The sequence below is a fragment of the Herpailurus yagouaroundi genome, unplaced genomic scaffold (assembly GCF_014898765.1).
Source record: "Herpailurus yagouaroundi ecotype Mexico unplaced genomic scaffold, PumYag 28, whole genome shotgun sequence".
NCBI classification, from domain to species: Eukaryota; Metazoa; Chordata; class Mammalia; order Carnivora; family Felidae; genus Herpailurus; species Herpailurus yagouaroundi.
This window is the reverse complement of record NW_024412376.1, coordinates 140,753,297-140,772,396: the sequence shown is the minus strand read 5'-3', so window position 1 is coordinate 140,772,396 and position 19,100 is coordinate 140,753,297. Positions and strand designations below refer to the sequence as shown.

At 37.2% G+C, this 19,100-nt stretch overlaps 1 long non-coding RNA gene across 1 annotated transcript in view; it reads right to left on the bottom strand.

The window, feature by feature from the left end:
* Positions 1-1,807: 1,807 nt before the first annotated feature.
* The window catches only part of LOC121033158 (uncharacterized), a 50,260-nt gene continuing 32,967 nt past the window's right edge, over positions 1,808-19,100 (bottom strand). Inside the window, exons 2-3 of the long non-coding RNA XR_005791738.1 lie at positions 16,239-16,326; positions 1,808-1,945 (exon numbers count right to left, since the gene is read on the bottom strand). This is a non-coding gene — a long non-coding RNA (uncharacterized LOC121033158). The remainder of the gene's footprint in view (positions 1,946-16,238; positions 16,327-19,100) is intronic.

Here is a 19,100-nt window from a genome sequence, read left to right as displayed (position 1 = left end):
CCTCTGTCAAAAATCAATTTATCATATGAGTGTGGGTCTATTTCTGGGCTCTCTTTTCTATTCCATTGATATTTTTTATTATCTTTACACCAACAGCACGCTTCTTTCATTGCTGTAGTTATATAAGTCTGGAAGGTAAAGGGTACAAGTCTTCCGACTATCTTTTCCCTTTTTGATCTTTTTTGATGGTTCCAGCTCCTTTGTATTTCCATAAAAATTTCAGAACCAATTTAGCTGTTATTTTCCACAAAGACTGCTGGGATTTTGATTGAGACTGCATTGCATCTGTAAATCAGTTTACAGAGAATCGACATACTGTGATCTGATAACATACTTTCTATTAGTTGAATACTTTTAGATGTTATGGAGACCTCTTGTATGGGCCAAAATATAGTCTACCTCGGAAAATGTTTTATGTTCATGTGAAGAGAATGTATATTCTGCTGCTATTGAGTGGAGAGTCCTATAAATATCATAATTGGGTCTTTGCTGATAGCACTGTTTTGGGATGCCATATCCTAACTGATTTTCTGTTTATGTGTGATACTAATTACTGAGAAGAGTGTGTAAGTCTTCAATAATAATTAGAGATTTGTTTATGTCTACTTTCAGTTTTACAATTTTTACTTAATGCATTTTGAAGCTCTGTTGTTAGCCACCTAAGCATCTAGGATCGCTAAGTCCTCTTGATGAGGTTTCTTGACTTTCTATCCCTTTATCACTATGAAGCAACTTTCTTTATTCCTAGTATTATTCTTTGCTTTGAAATCTACCTTGACTTTTATATAAGTAATTGAGCTTTCTTTTGATTTGTGTTAGTCTGATGCACTTTTACTTTTAACTTATTTCTGCTTTTATATTTAAAGTGGTTTTCTTTTTGGCAATACATAGTTGGGAGCTGGCATTCTATTCATATCATAATCTTGGCCTTATTGTGGTGTTTAAATAATGTATTGATAGGCTTGGATTTAGATATGCCATTTTGCTATTTTTCTTATTGGTATCATCTGTTCTTTCAGTTTCCTCCTTCTGTCTCACCTTCTACTCTGAGCATCGTTGCTATCTGAACTTGATCATGTTATAGGATGAATTGTGCCACTAAAATATCTTTGCAATTTTTTGGAAATAATTTTATGCAAGGTGCTATTAGAACAAAAAAAAAGCAGAGTTCAGGGAAGTTATAAAATGCATAATATACTTTTTATGACTCTGTGTGCCATCTTATGAATAAATATGTGATATTATTAAGTCTGAATCGTGCTCTTATAATAAACTGTATGAGATATTAAATTAGAAATCTTTAATGTTAGCATTAATATTACTATTAACATACTGACCTACTTCCCTAGGTCACATAGGTACTAAATGATACTGCAAATACTCCATCAAAAATAAAGTTCAATAAATACAACTCCATTTTTTTTTTATCTCTTCCCCCATTTGTCAGCCATTCCATTTCTGGGACCATGGTCTTTAATGCTTGATGTAATTTAGAAAGTATTAGGCTAAGTGTTCCTAGGTGGCTCAGTTGGTTAAGCATCGAACTTTGGCTCAGGTCATATCTTGCAGTTCACAAGTCTGAGCCCTGCATCAGGCTATGTGCAGATAGCTCAGAACATGGAGCCTGCTTCAGACTCTGTGTCTCCCTCTCTCTCTGCCCCTTCCCCACTGCTACTCTGTCTGTCTCTCTCAAAAATAAATACAATATTTAAAAAACTTTTTTAAAAAAGAAAGTATTAGGCTAAGTTCCCTGTACCATAATATGAAAAACCTGAAATCTGGTCATTTTAAGTGGGTTGTTTTAATTGTCATCATAAATACTGCAGTTGAGGTTAGGCCTTCTGGTCGGTCAGTCAAGAGCTGAATGTTTAGAAGTTTAACTGCTTACCAGCTATTAAGTAGGCCTGCCACACTTACATAGATGCTGGCGGAAGTCTGGAGACTCCTGGGTCAGAGAAAAAAAAAAAGGATTACTTAGAGCACTAGCAGTAGCCAGAGTATCAGCAGTTTTGCAGAGTTCCAATTTCCACAGTGACATGAAGAGGGCCAGATGACACGTATTCTTTCAATGTACTGTGTTATAGGAGAGAAGCCTCAATCTTAGGGGAGCCAAATATTTTATAATGGGCAGTAAGCCTGATTTTCCCACAAGGAGACATCTCTATTATACTGGACATTAAACAAACCTGTTATTTTCTCAAAAGGAGATACTCTATCTTCTAGGGTTGTTTGCTATATACACATCCTTAGAAAGATTCTCTTGTATAAATGGAGTCATCGTTTCTGCTCAAAAAGGTGCAAAAATACAACAGACCTCTAGAGAATGGGCTCCAAATTCTCCATAGGTCTTCTGACTATAATTCTAAGGTCTTTGCCTTCTACTACTGTCTAGCTTTTTTCTAGCTGTATTATGCTTCCCATTTATAACTTTTTATTATGTATTTTCTTTTCATAATGTCATAATTGAAACAAGATAGGCATTCACCGTGCCTACTTTATGAATGAGATCAATGAGGCAAGTTGATAAAAGTAACTTTCCCAAGTCGGAGAAATATCCGGCAGTGAAAATATATCCAGGTTTTTCTGGCTACTAATTTGCTCTTCATATTCTTGGCTGCCTCTTTACAGAGACCTGGCAACTATCTGATTTGAGGGTTCTTGGTTGTAGTGATCTGAAATGGAACAGCTAAAGACAGGAAGAAAGAAAAAGACTTCTTAAGAGACTCACTACTGAGTAAAAATTAGACATCTGTAGGTTAGGAAACAGGATGCAAGTATATCTATTTATGGAAGGATAATCCAAACAAGAAGACTTTTTAACGAAAGAACTGGATAGAGCCCAAAAGGAAGAGGCAGTCACACAAACAGAGCCAGATTCTAGAAATAGTGATTACTGCTGCAAACACAGGTTGCTTTTGATTTGTGGGCAATGTTGAAAACACTGAATAGTGAATGAAAGAGTTTTATTTCAGACACACACACACACACACACACACACACACACGCACACACACAACCACACACACCAATCGTTGCCACTGTACTATCACTGCACAAGAAATAAAATCATAAGTCTATTAAAAACAATAAATTTGAACTATGAGAAAAGTGAGATTGGAATTCATAAATAAACATTCTGACTGATACATTTTGCACAGACTAGTTTGTTTGTATACAAGGAGTGAAAGACCTGTCCCCTCACTGTCTCTGTCACATACGCAAATATACTTTCTTTGAAAGTCTATCAGTCCTGAGGAAAGTTATGGTTTCTGGTGAAGGGAGAAGATTAGAGTGTCCCAGTGCACTAGCCAGTAGCGGGTCACTTTGTGGGATGTAGCTACCTAATTGAGGAGAAATGCAGGCTAGCAGATTTATTTCACCCAGACATAGAGGTGTTGCCCAGAATGGGATGCTTAAGGAAAACATGGATTTGGCCATAGTCCTAGGAAGAAAAAGCAATTGCTAATCTACCAACTCCATTGCCCAGATGCATTTTTTTAGTAGTAAGAAAGGGAACTTCACAATATTAAAGGAATCTGGAGAATGTAGGTCAAGTCAGAATACTGCTGTAACAACACTTGTAAGGAAAGCAGCAGCAGTGGATTTTAAAAATTCCAAGGGGTCTTGATATATCCACTAATAAAGGACACCCAATGCTAGCAGCAGGTTCAGAGAGACTTATTGTTTGTGGTGATTAAACCCAGCAGGCTTACTTGTTTTGTAAACAGTATCTTGCCATCCTGTGTGTAATTTGCATAGACAGAGCAATATCACACACACATAAAATATGTATACATATATGTATAGGTCACACATTAAAAACACATATATGCATGTACCTGTATGTATAAATGTCAATGCCTTAAACACGACAAAACATCATTTAAAATATTTAGATTGCCTTGTATACAATTAGACCAATCTTTTTGGTATTTCATTTTCTTTTTCTTTTCTTCTTTGACCAATATCATGGGTGTTATATTTCCTCCTATCTACGAACATGTATTTTATTATAAATGCAGAATCTGATATCTGTTTTCACTAGTTAAACACTTTAGAAGACAATAAGAAAAAAGTAAATCCTTCCCATTTGTGCTGATTAACATTCTGCATGCTATTGTTTTGTTTTGTTTTGTTTTGTTCCCAGCTTTCCTGAGATATAACTGACATATAATATTGTAGAAGTTTAAAGTGTACAACATACTGATTTATGTGTCAGTTGCAAAATGACTATCATAATCAGTTTGGTTAACAGATTTGTCAACCCACATAGGCACTTTTTTGTGTGTATGGTATGCACTTTTAAGATAGACCCTCTTAACAACTTTCAAATATGGTAATTATCATCACCATGCTGTACATAAGTTCTGGGGACATCTTCTTTCTTTTCCTCTCTTCTATAGATTCTAAGCTCCGGTTGGTCCTATCAACATAATGTCATGGAGAATACAAACTAAAACCTCACCACTGAAGTCAGGTTAGGGAGGTCTCTGGTAGTTTCAGACTTCTGGAGAAACCCGTGGTAAATCGGGTTACTTAAATAAGCATGTAATAACAATCCAGAATTCCTCTGTGGTCCCTCCTGGAAACTGGCTCTCAACCAATATCCTAGAGGGCACAGTCCATATATTCATGTTTCTAAGCATTACAGTGTGAAAATCTAATTCAAAGGGAAATACTTTGCTCACTTTCTGAATGAAAACATTACTGACAGCCCCACCGTGTTGAAGAACGTATCAGAGACATTGACTCAAAACCTGAATCCTTCGAGCTACATACTGTTTTTTTTTTTTTTTGACATTTGTTTTTAAATCTACATTTGTAAATGTCAAATTTGAATTTTTAAGTCAATTTACCCAGACGGGAGAGTTAAAAGAAAACCTGAGTAGTTTATTAACAATCTGTACTCCTCTATGGGTAGAAACAAACAAGCAAAAACACATCACCGTTTTGCCAAAGAAATCTCTCTGCATACGCGCCCCACTCTCCTTTTGAGAAAAATATCAGATTGCTGTAATTCTGGGACACAGAATTCTGCCTAAAAGTGAACAGAAAGAGATAAGACTGGAAAGACTGGTCTTAAGAAGAAAAAGACCTAGCAAGATCTAGACTTCTCAACAAAAGCTGTGAGATACCTGAGGGAGAAGAGAAGGAGGCACTTGGGTAAGAATCACATAGTTGGAGTAGAGTCCTGGCTTTGGAGAACCCACTGTGGCTGGCTGGGGGGAGGATGTCCTTAGAAAAAAGGACTCTGTTTTTTGGAAGGAGCTTGGATTAGACCTTTTAAAATATTTGATGAGAGGAGCGCCTGGGTGGTGCAGTTGGTTAAGCGTCCGACTTCAGCCAGGTCACGATCTCGCGGTCCGTGAGTTCGAGCCCCGCGTCAGGCTCTGGGCTGATGGCTCAGAGCCTGGAGCCTGCTTCCGATTCTTTGTCTCCCTCTCTCTCTGCCCCTCCCCTGTTCATGCTCTGTCTCTCTCTGTCCCAAAAATAAATAAACGTTGAAAAAAAATTTTTTTTAAAAAAAAATAAAATATTTGATGAGAAATAAGTGAAAGATTGGAATTTTTTTCTACGTCTTCTCCTTCCTCTTGTTTCGTACTCTCAGTTCCTTAAGTTCTGCTTCCTAAATTAAGATTCTGTAAAGAGAAAATGTAGGCCTGGATTTGTCACTAGTGCAGCAAAAAAACAGTAGCAATAAAAAGAACATAGAACAGGGGCGCCTGCGTGGCTCAATTGGTTGGGTGTCCGACTTCAGCTCGGGTCATGATCTCTTAGTTTGTGAGTTTGAGCCCCGCATCGAGCTCTATGCTGACAGCTCAGAGCCTAGAGCCTGCTTTGGTTTCTGTGTCTCCTGCTCTCTATCTACCATCCTCAGCTCATGCTCTGTCTCTCTCTGTCTCAAAAATAAATAAACATGAATTTTTTTTTTAATTTAAAAAAAAAGAACATAGAACAACAAATAAAATCATTAATAATGTATGGTGAGAGATCAATACTTAAGTGAGTGACTCTCAAAACGTTAGAGATGAAACTACACAGCAAGTTTAAAGAGGGCTATACAATCACAAGCAACATGGAAGGAGCACAGCAAAAATACAAAAATACAAATAGACGCCTTGCTGCCATGAAGACCTGGCAGTGATAATAAGTCTCAGCTGCCATGTTATGGGAGCCACATAGCCTCCTGGGAAGAGCTTGACTGATGCTCGAGGGAGAAAGCTCTTGAAGACCATCAAAATGTGGGGCAAATTAGGACATTTGTGGCCTTTAGAGAGAGTGGTTAACACTTAGCGTCTCAACTGAGATCTTCAGGAACATTGGTCTGAAGAACAAACAAAATCAGCTTGGGGACACTGACAAAGGGATCATCAAGGGAGAGATGAGCTAAGAAGGTCTAGTTTCCGGCAGTTTGAAGGAGCTGCTTTAGGAATAGGGGCCAAACTGTGGCTTCGCCTTTTGATTTTAGGGCAGGGAACATGTTTTGTTGTTTACACAGCTATATAACAAATGACCACAATCTCAGCAAATTGAAGCAATCTTTATTATTTCACCATTTTTATCGGGCAGAAGCCTGGACAGACTCTCTGCTCTGGGTCTCACAAAGCTGCAGTCAGGTTTTCAGTTGGTCCGTATTTCTTTTTAGAGGTCCAGGTACTTTTTTAAGCTCACTTAGCTGTTGGAAAATTTTAGCTTCTTTAATTATAGGCCTAGAGCCTGGGTTGACTTGCTAACTATTGGCCCGGGGCCACCTTCAGCATCTGGAAGCTGCTTGCAGTTCTTTGTGCTATAACCCCTTTGATGGCCCCTCTCAAACTTTGGAAATGTCTGACTTCAGAAAGGACCCAGTCTTTTTTCAAAAGGGCTTACCTGATTAAGTCTGGCCCATCCAGATCATCTCTCTTTTAAATGACTTAAAGTCAACAGACTAGTAAATAACTAAATCACAGGAATGATATTTCATCATAGGCACAGATTCTGCACATACCCAAAGGAAAGGAAGTATACAAGGGGCCACTAATCTTGGGGGCTATCTTAAAAATCTGCTTACTACAGTGGAAATAATGACTGAAAATGGAACTTTGGAAAGGGTTAGAGACACTTTATATAGTTTCCTCTAACTGGATAGAAGAGATGGGAAGTATAGTGCAACATGTTACAATATCATTTGAAAGGGCTCAAATAAAACGAGAAGATAATTGATATTTTTGATGCATGTGAAGTTATAGCCTGGTAACATTAATCAGCCTTATCTTAAAAATATACCTTAATTATGTGCTAGTAAGAATGATTCTGATTTCTGCCCTGATGTAGGACATAGTACTAACAAAAGTGAGTGAAGTATCCCAAACATAGCCATTTTCTCATTTAGATTTCATGGTTATTTGTTTATGCATGTTACCTTCCTATTAACAACTTTTTTGAAGGTAGACTTCATGACATTTATTTTTTGTATACCTCTAGAGCTGAGCAGAATAGTAGAACTCTATAACTATCTAATGAATGAATAATTATAATTCTTTGTTAGTACTTTTATAGACCAATTATATGTATCTGACTTATTGACATGTCAATTGTCATAAGATTGGTTTTTGCAACATTATATTCTGCAATACTATAAAAATGTTAGCATGTAAACCGTAGGATGTGGTTCAGGAAATTTTTTTTAAGTTTATTTATTTGTTTTGGGAGAGAGGGAGAATGAGCAGGGGAGGTGCAGAGAGAGGGAGAGTGGATCCCAAGCAGGATCCCTGCTGTCATCACAGAGCCTGACACATGGCTTGAACTCAGGACCCATGAGATGACAACCTGAGCCAAAGCCAAGCATCAGATACTTAACTGAGCCACCCAGGCGCCCCATAGAGAGAGAGAATCTTGAACAGGCTCCATGCTCAGTGTTGAGCCTACCATGGTGCTCGATCCTATTACCCTGGGATTATGACCTGAGCACAATCTAACGTTGGATGCTTAACCAACTGAGCCACCCAGATGCCCCTAGTTCTGGATATTGTACCTACATGTTGTAAAGTTTCTCGTTTTGCAGAGAATTTCCTGAGATCATAGGCAGCATGGATATGGATACAAGATCTCCAACATGAGTAAACTCTGGAAAGTTCTGTTTTGTTTTGTTTTGTTTTAATTATCAGCTTCATTTTGTTACAATATGGCTAGCGGGCTGCTTTTCTCCACTTTTATTATTTAACATTTTGCATCGAACAGTTTTCTTGTTGTATATTTTTCTAACAGTATTGACACCGCCAAATTCTTTGTTTGGGAAGATTTTAGCCACAACGTATTCTCAATATTTTAAAATTTCATCATGGGTTTCTAGTTATCTCTTATCTTTTTGTAATCATCACAACAGTCTTGGTTAAGGTAGCAGAAGTCTATAGAAAATAGCTGGCTAGTATTCATGAGATATGTACTATAGCTGAGGGAAGAGATCAAGTATGAATAATGTTTTTAAAATCACGTTTCTGTGAATTTAGATAATGATAACCTAATCTCTCTGCTCTTAAAGTAACTTACGGTATATGAAAAAGCCCAAATTTCACCTCAGTGAGATTACATATGATCTTCATTCTCTCTATTAAGATTATAGTACATCTATCTGCTTATTAAAAGCATATATTCGTCTTCTACACCCCCTTACTCTAGAGTAATGAGGGTATGGAAGGACTTAGATTCTGTGGGCCTAAATTTACATAATAAAATTTCCTCGGCCTCCAGAGACTTTGAAACAAGTTCAAAACAGCCTACTCCAGGCAGCAAATGTTTCAAAGCCCTAATTCAATGCTGAACTTGCTCGGACAGGCTGTTTGCAATTTATATAGCCCTTTAATTTCTCAATTTGAGGTTAGAAAGAACAACGTAGTTGATAAAACTCATTTTCCTCATGTGTGTATTTCACCAAAACAGAGCCTTTGTCCTTATTTCTGCAAAAATTTACTAACTCCACATAGAAAACTTTGTAACATCCATTTAAAAAAAAAAATTTTTTTAGTGTTTATTTTTGAGACAGAGAGAGACAGAGCATGACCAGGGGTGGGGAGGGGGGGAAGAGAGTGAGGGAGATACAGAATCCAAAGCAAGCTCCAGGCTCTGAGCTGAAGCACAGAGCCCAACACGGGGCTTGAACTTGTCAACTGAGAGATCGTGATCTGATCCAAAGTCAGACATTCAAGGGACTGAGCCACCCAGGCTCCCCACATTCATTTTTTTTCTTTTAATGACAAAATTCATATGTAATCCCAGGAAATAATCAACACTTTTTTTTTTTAATTTTTTTTTTAACGTTTATTGATTTTTGAGACAGAGAGAGACAGAGAGAGACAGAGCATGAACTGGGGAGGGTCAGAGAGAGGGAGACACAGAATCTGAAACAGGCTACAGGCTCCGAGCTGTCAGCACGGGGCCCGACGCGGGGCTCGAACTCACGGACCGCGAGATCATGACCTGAGCGAAGTCGGACGCTTAACCACTGAGCCACCCAGGCGCCCCGGAAATAATCAACACTTTGTAGTTTCTTCCTTCTCTCTGATTTTCTTGGATTTAAACTTGTCTGAATATTGCTTTTACATTACCCATAGAGAACACAATTACTTCAACTTGGTTGAATCTACCAAGGAGCGAAGCAGTCAGGGTTTGTTCTGCACTCAGGTTTCTGTACAGAATGAAGAATAGTGATTGAGTGAATAAATCTGAGTTGCAGTCTTGATTGTTTGACATGGTAGGAGAAATATGCCTTATTTTGCTGATACCACTACATTGCCCATAGAAGCAATACCAAAATACTAGCATGACCAAAAAGTTTTCGCCTGATGTGGACTAATCCATTCTCCTGCCTCATACTCCACCTCTTTTTTCCAGGTTTCTATATGCAAGCCATATCTGTTTGCTTTTATTTCTCGAGACTGCCATGTTCTTTTCCATTTTAGAAACTTTTGATCTCTATGCTAAGAATGTTCTCTGTTCCCAAAGCCAGCTGCCTAGCTCCACTCATGTTTCAGATCTAAAATTAAATAAGTGGTTTCCATAGGCCACCATAGCCTAGGTCATTACCTTTGAAAATATATACTCAAAACTGTTTATGTAGTTATTTGTCTAAAGCCTGTGTATGCAATTTCTTTGAATGAACTTTAATTTTTTTTTTTTACATTTATTTATTTTTGATAGAGAGAGACAGAGCACAAATGGGGGATGGGGCAGAGAGAGAAGGAGATACAGAATCTGAAGCAGGCTCCAGGCTCCGAGCTGTCAACCCAGAGCCTGCCGCGGGGCTCGAACTCACAAACCAGGAGATCGTGACCTGAGCTGCAGTCAGACGCTTAACCGACTGAGCCACCCAGGTGTCCCTCTTTGAATGAACTTTTGATATTTTATGTTCAACACCTTTTAGAATGCTTTGTACTACAGAGAAAATCAGAGAATGCTGAATTGGATAATAATAAATGGTAATAGGTCACTGTATGCTTTATATACATGAAATATAAAAATGACTGTATATACACACATACATGAATGTGTGAATATATACATCGAAAACCTACTAGGTGAACATTGAGAGGTAGTGTTCTATGGGTCCATTATTTTTGTGCTTATCTTAAAGGAATGCACTGTCCTTCGTTCTGAATTAACTTTCAAGGATATTTGAGGAGTGTAGCTTTGAAAGATATAGTGCTTTCCTCCAGAGCATGAGATGGGTACGCTTACTGTCCAGGATAATAAAAATAGCATCTCCTTCCAGGGCAAAAGAAGCAAATGCTTATAAAAGATTCAAATTACCTAAAAGCACGGTCCTCTTTCATAATACAAGACACTGGACAAGTGTCATCAAGCCATCTTTGCATAGTTCTGTGGGAATTAGGGCTCAGAGAACCAGCACAAAAGTGTTAATAATCCAGCTATTGCTATGAGTAATGAAGCAGACTTTGACTTTAACACAGGACACTCGTGTTTTCTACCAGGATCCACGAAAAAAATGACCAAACAAAACCAGGTAGCTTGCATGTAGGGCAAAATCTCTATGTATTTTTTTTTTTTTTTTTTTTGGTGCTGGTGGGGGGTGAGGTGTTGACAGCAAGCATCATTACTGTTATGCCTATTTAACCGAAAGTGATTGAAGCACAGTGAGGTAAAGTTCTATTATTTCAACTTCATGTGCCCAATCAAAGTGGCTAGAACTTTTGGATCTTTGTTTTGGTTAACCCCATTACAGAGACATGTTGTATATACTACACTAAACCAACGATTTGTTTGGATATTAATTTATAACAATATTCTAATACCTATAGTGTTAGTTAACACAATTATTACCTGATTGGATTAAAGCATATAAAATACATTATTTCTAAATATCTTTTTTTTTTGGCTTTCATTGGAGATTTAGGTTCAAATACTTACCTGAGGAATTCATATTTTTTTTATTTTGAGTACATGTCTTATATTAACATATTCATAATTAAAACAGTGGGTTTAATCATTAAATAATTTACTCATCTCTGAGATAGTTTACATATGAAACCCCATTATGATTTGGATATTAAGTAAATTATATTTTTCTCATGTAATAGGGTATATTGCCATCAAAATTATTTTTATAAGCTAGTAGCTTACATTATTGGAGGGAAAATTATCTGAACATAAAAATATAGATGTATGTGGTTATCTTAAACTGCATAAAAATGAACAGATAAAGGACTGCAGTGAAATTATCACTGGCAAAGTTCATGTTTTCTTCTCAGTAGAACTTTATCAAAGTTCTCTTGTTAAATTTTTTTAGTATTTTTTTCTAAAATAATTGTGCCACTTTTAAATGGGGAAAACAAAATAAAGTAGAAATATGAGATGTGGTATAGATATAGCTAGCTAGTTAACTTATTCCTGCAGATAAACAAATTGAATCATGTTCCAAAGTACATTTTGAAGATGAAATTAGAATTAGCTACCTAAAAAAAAACCCAAACAGATTAATTTCCAAATTTCTCCCTTCTCATTTCCACATGTATATATAAACAAGCATTAGAAATAATTCACATGTCATCACAATATTTCCCTTATAATAAAAAAAGTTCAGAGAATTATTTTGGTGCTTTCTTTTTTAGTAGGTTATAATGTACCATCTTTTTCAGAGTCCCCAATAAAATGCTTTCTTATGCTTCTTTCAAGTTGGCATTCACATGACACAGGTGAGAGAGGTTACTGGCCAAAACGATTACACATTTTTATCAATTTAAAAATAGAGTTAATAAATGCCTAGTGATGGAATTCTGGGTATTTTATGGGAACAATATTGAATAAAATTATCTTCCCTGAATCCATATGTGTGTATAAATTTTGTAGGTACAAGACCACATTGTCAGAGATATGGATCTAGTTATTTAGTTCCTTAGTGGTTATTAAGAAGTTTGTTGTTTAGGCTTATTGTTGTCATAGATGAATCCAAAAACTAAAGGTAGGAAAAAACAGAAAACAAAACCCCACAAACATATTGTCATAACGATGTGCCATGGAGGCAGTAATTTCATCCAAATATACTTCATATCATTTTTAGAAGTCTGCTGGATCTGTTCTGATTATGAGTCTGGAGTAGGCATTTTATGTCCCACAAAGAATGCAATTTTAGCATTTTGTGTCTTAAATGAATTAGTCAAAGGGCTACAAGAATCAGGCAGAGGGGCTACAAATATAACTACCTAGATACATAATATATAAAAATATCTTTGCCCAACAGGAAACCTCAATATTATATTTCCACAGAAGGCACGTAGACCAGCAGGTGACTTTTAGTGTTGACAATATACTATGAAAGTTATAGTTCAGGTGGTCAGAATATAAAATCTTAGTATCTTGGTGCAAAACGGAGACAAGGAGATGAAAAGACAGCTCTCTATTTATACACTCTAACTGGGATTTCATGACTGCATTCTTGAAGTTCCCATTATGTAGAGTAGAGGAATTTGGTTTTGGTGCCCTTAAATACAATGCAAATTTTGGCACACAATAGGCATTAAATTAGTACATTTGAATTAATTCTTAAATGAATAAATGAACAATGTAGGTGTATGTGACTCAATTGTATTTTGAAATACCCAATTAAATTCAGGAGAAGTTATAAGTTTATTACTTGATTGTTGTATCAGTGTAACATCAATAAGCACTAAAGGATTAACACACTAGGGCAAGCAAAATTTGATGAGTAAAACTGAATTTGAGGAATCCAAAGGGTAACTCATGGTAACTGGATGCCAAAATAGAGAGAAATATTACAAATTTAACAATAGATGATTGATCACATTAAAACAAAATTCTGTAGGGCCAGTCATTTGAGTCCAGTCATAAAAAATTGAGCATGTATACAAAGCAGCATTAGTGTATTTTAATTTCTTGATGTTGCTTAGTTCCCTCCTTAGTTATATTTCTACTTTTTAAAAATTAGCCTAAAATAAAAAAAAAAATACAGCTTTTGGGGCATCTGGGTGGCTCAGTTAAGCATTCGAATTTGACTCAGGTCATGATCTCACAGTCTGTGAGTTTGAGCCCTGCATCAGGCTCTGTGCTAACAGCTCAGAGCCTGGAGCCTGCTTCAGATTCTGTGCCTCCCTCTCTCTCTCTCTCTGCCCCCTTCGTGCTCTGTCTCTCTCTCTCAAAAATAAAGAAACATTTAAGAAACAACAAATGTTGGGGCGCCTGGGTGGCACAGTCGGTTAAGCGTCCGACTTCAGCCAGGTCACGATCTCGCGGTCCTTCGAGCCCCGCGTCGGGCTCTGGGCTGATGGCTCAGAGCTTGGAGCCTGTTTCCGATTCTGTGTCTCCCTCTCTCTCTGCTCCTCCCCCGTTCATGCTCTGTCTCTCTCTGTCCCAAAAATAAATAAACGTTGAAAAAAAAAATTTTAAAAAAAAGAAACAACAAATGTAAAAAAAAAAAAAAAAAACAACTTTGCCCTATGTGGGTGGGGGGAGGATGGGGAGAAGGCTGAATAGATGCTGGAGTCACAGTAATGTCAGACAGGTGAGACAAATCCAAATGAGTCTCCAGAGTTTAGAAAATGGCACAGGGTGGGACGCCTGGCTGGGTCAGTCTGTTGAGCATCCAATTCTTGATTTCAGCTCAGATCATGATCCCAGGGTCGTGGGATGTAGCCCTGTATCAGGCACCACACTGAGCGTGGAGCCTGCTTAAGATTCTCTCTTTCTCTCTCCCTTCTCTCTTTCATCCCCTGCAACTTTCTCCCACTCTCTCTCTCTAAAAATGTAAAATAAAATAAAATAAAATAAAATAAAATAAAATAAAATAACACAAAGAAAATAGCACAGGAAGGCTATATCCCATACAGAAATTCTAGAAAGAAAAACTATTTATTTATTTATTTATTTATTTATTTATTTATTTATTTATTTTTAAATATGAAATTTATTGTCAAATTGGTTTCCATACAACACCCAGTGCTCATCCCGACAGGTGCCCTCCTCAATGCCCATTACCCACTTTCCCCTCCCTCCCACCCCCATCAACCCTCAGTTTGTTCTCAGTTTTTAAGAGTCTCTTATAGTTTGGCTCCCTCTTATCTTTTTTTTCCCCTTCCCCTCCCCCATGGTCTTCTGTTAAGTTTCTCAGGATCCACATAAGAGTGAAAACATATGGTATCTGTCTCTGTATGACTTATTTCACTTAGCATAACACTCTCCAGTTCCATCCACGTTGCTACAAAAGGCCATATTTCATTCTTTCTCATTGCCACGTAGCACTCCATTGTGTATATAAACCACAATTTCTTTATCCATTCGTCAGTTGATGGACATTTAGGCTCTTTCCATAATTTGGCTATTGTTGAGAGTGCTGCTGTAAACATTGGGGTACAAGTGCCCCTATGCATCAGCACTCCTATATCCCTTGGGTAAATTCCTAGCAGTGCTATTGCTGTGTCATAGGGTAGGTCCATTTTTACTTTTTTGAGAAAAAACTTTTAAAATTATATATATACCCATATATATATATTCATGGGTGTAGGTTGAAATATAAATAGAAAAAAGTGCATAACTTTCCAAGTGTTTCTAGTGTTTTTAATAACATCAGTATTGGCAAAATTACAAATAGTCACTGCATGCCATTTTTGAACGGTAAATTATTTGGGTAAAAATCCAAATAATTTAGCTTGACCATTCACGTACATACATGCAGACACAAAGGTTGATAGAATCATAGCTACATAAGTAGATGATTTTAACTATGTAATCCTATCACCTAATGGCTAACAGTATCTTCTCCTGGGATATTTCCCCCATTAGAACAAGTTATCTGAGAAGCTTATTTAAGTTGCTAAAACTTCACAATTACATCCTAACACATTTTTCAGGATTAATTAGTCATTGTATTACACAGTAAGTATACTTTAGTAGCTTGCCACAGAAGCACATTATCCCAATTAAGAAATGTTTAAAATAGAAGTGTGTTTTTTAATGTATATTTTAATCTGTTTTGGTCACTACACTGAAATTCTAAAACTCTTCTGATGGTACCCTTGTAGGGATTCTGCCACAGGAGGGCAATCAGTGTGAGAAGAGAGATGTCATGTCATAGAAGATAGTCTCTAGGAAGTCACCCACTGGGGGAAAATAAAAATAGAGGATGAGTAAAATGTCAGATGAACCTCCACATTAGAACTGTGTTTGGCTTACTACATGTAGTGCTTGGATTTCTTCATTTTGATATTTACAGTGTTTGAATTTCTGTAAATTGTCTATGTGGTAATTTCAGGTAGCATTTAAATAATGCGATTCCACATCCCAAAGTTTCTGCATACCGTTTCCCTTAATATCTAAATTAAATAAAGTCCCAGTCTGTGACATCAGGATCCTTCCCGCAGAATAATTCTGAGAACCCCTAGGGAGTGCTTATATGTCTTAATGGTTACTTGTCACATCTTCCTCTGAATTTTTGTCTCAAATGGTTCTTCATTATTTCTAGTCATTTCCTTTATATCCAGCCATGCTTTTGTGGTTATTTTGTCCATCCTTTACCTGTGAAAATGGACACAACCTTTTCCTTTATTCCCTAAGACATTGGTAACTCAAAACTACTTGAGGAAATATATACATATACTATGTAGGGAATTTACAACATCGAAAGAAAGTTACAAAATTGGAGGCCAGACATCACTGCTTCTTAAAGTTAAGTGTCCATTCCTGTCCCTAGAACTTTCACTCTGATACCTGCTCCCTCCCATCCCTCTCCTTACCTACTGCCAGCAGCTTCTTCTGAGATCTGAGAGTCAGGGCTTTGCCACATCCTAAAATGTTCAGCATATCTCCTCTTTTCTGCTCAACCTACAAAAACAATCATTTATTACAAAATCTCACTCAGAAACATCCATTCCTTCTTCATGAAGCAACCTTTATTTAAGCAAAAGCCTCATAATAATATCTCAACTTGAGGTATTTTACTAATATTGAGTAAGTTATTCAAGAACCATTAATAGATAGGGACACCTGGGTGGCTCAGCTGGTTAAGCGTCCAATTCCGGCTCAGGTCATGATCTCAAGGTCCATGTATTTGAGCCCTGCCTTGGTCTCTATGCTAACAGCTCAGGGCCTGGATCCTGCTTTGGATTCTGTGTCTCCCTCTCTCTCTGCCCCTCCTCTGTTCACGCTTTGTCTCTCTCTCTCTCGAAAATAAACATTAAAAATAATTTTAAGAACCCTGAGTGGATGTTCTTTTTAAAGGTGTGAACTAACAGACTCTTCTAGATATTTTACAGATACAAAAAACATTCATCATCCATTGCTTTGCTTTCCTTATTACAAGAAATCAGTAGTGACTTTGAATAGGAATTCTCTTACTAAAATAAAATTTAGGATTTTGCTTTTAAATGCAGCAATAAGTGACCTAACTCCTCTAATAATCACAATTCACAAACAACGTCTGGTTGAAGTCACTATGGGTGGCTGCAGTTCCCCTAAACTAATGTTTGTTGATAGTCTGCAATTTTCTAAGAATTGAAATAATAATAAGTAATATTCAACCCCTGCCCCTGAGAAATTTAATTTGCAGTGAGATTTAATGAACTATATACAGGTGATGGAAACCTCAGCTATCACACCCATACAGGGCTACTCCAAATGTAAGGATGAGGCCATATTTTAGGATGCTGCATGGCCCTTCAGAAACTTTTCCCTTTCCTTGCTTTTAAGAAGCCCTGGGGAGGGGGGAGCACCTGGATGGCTCAGTTGGTTAAGCATCTGACTTCAGCCAGGTCATGATCTCACAGTTTGTGGGTTCGAGTCCCACATCGGGATCTTTGCATCGGGATCTTTGCATCGGGATCTGTGCTGACAGCTCAGAGCCTGGAGCCTGCTTCGGATTTTGTATCTCCCTCTCCCTCTGCCCCTGCCCCACTCACACTCTGTCTCTTTCTCTCAAAAATAAATAAACATTAAAAAATTAAGATTATTTACTTTTGAGAGAGACAACGCAAGTGGGGGAGGGGCAGAGAGAGATGGAGGGAGAGAATCCCAGGCAGTCTCTGCACTGTCAGCATAGAGCCCAACGTGGGGCTTGAACCCACAAACCGAGAGATCATGACCTAACAGGAGTCAGAGGGTCAACTGACTGAGCCACCCAGGAGTCCCTCTAAATTCTTTTAAGATCCAAAGAAACTGAAATTTTAAGTCAAAGAAAATATTTTAATATATAATATTGTCTTTATACCAGTATCATAGTAAAATATAATTTTAAATATTTGTTAATGGAGGAATCAGATCATAAAGGTAAAAGTGCCTAGATAGTATAGCAAAAATGGTTAAGAGGCATCACTGAAGTTTTTAACACATCAGACTTATTTCCCATCTTTTAATTTCTCTTTCCTATGCATAAATAAATATATTCTTTTAAAACAATTTTTTAAGTTTACTTATTTATTTTGAGAAGGACAGAGAGTGGGCAGGGGAGGGGCAGAGAGAGAAGGAAAAAGAGAATCCCAAGCAGGCTCTGCACTGTCAGCACAGATGTGCTGATCTCACCAACTGTGAGACCATGACCTGAGCCAAAACCAAGAGTTGGGTGCTTAACTGACTGAGCCACCCAGGCGTCCCTAAAGACATCTTTCGAGCATTTTACATATCATTATATGTAGTTAAGCAATATCCTAAAATTGTAGATGTTAAAATTTAGGTAAGGTCTCTATTTATTAGGATGTTAAGAGGTATGTCAATTAGTCCTCCTAGAATGATTTTCCAATTTGAAAGAACCTACATGTTAAGTTAATTGGACCACTCCAAAGAACTACACAGCATTGGTTTTATGTGTTTTAAGAGAATTCAGAGCACACTGTGTCCAGAATCACATGAGTGAGACTTCAGAAATCAGTGGCCAGTGTCCCCATTACCTGGGTCTTCTATTCTTTTAATTTTGTTCACTTAAATATTCACGACATCTTCACCTTTCTGAGGGAAAGGATTATAAATCACTACTTCCATTCTACAGCATTTGGTGCCTTCTGAGCACATACTAGGCACCTATCAGGCGCATTTTTGACTTGATGAGATATGCATTTAGAATTGCTCAAATTGAAGGGGCGCCTTGGTGGTTCATTCGGTTGAACTTCTGACTTCGGCTCAGGTCACGATCTCACGGTTCATGATTCGAGCCCCGTGTTGGACTCTGTTCTGACACCTTGGAGCCTGGAGCCTGCTTCAGATTCTGTGTCTCCCTCTCTCTCTGTGCCTCACCTGCTCACTCTCTGTCTCTCTTTCTAAAAATAAAAAAAATAATAATAAAACAATAAAAAAACAAAAAAAATTAAAAAAATGAAAAGAAAAGCATTGGGAATCTTTCTACAAACTTTAACTTTTTGTCTATTATTTGCACTTTTTTCAACATTTCTTTCCTCATCATTTATTCTATGCATATATGTATATATGTGTGTATATATATATATGTATTTAAGATAATGATCTCAATATTTAGACTACTAAATATTGGAAGAGACTATCAAAATATAAGTGGTCAAGTTGTCCCTGAAACCTGATAACTTTTAATCTGCAAGGGTATGGCCCGATGTTTAAATATTTCCTAGAATGATTATAAAGCACACCAAACTTTA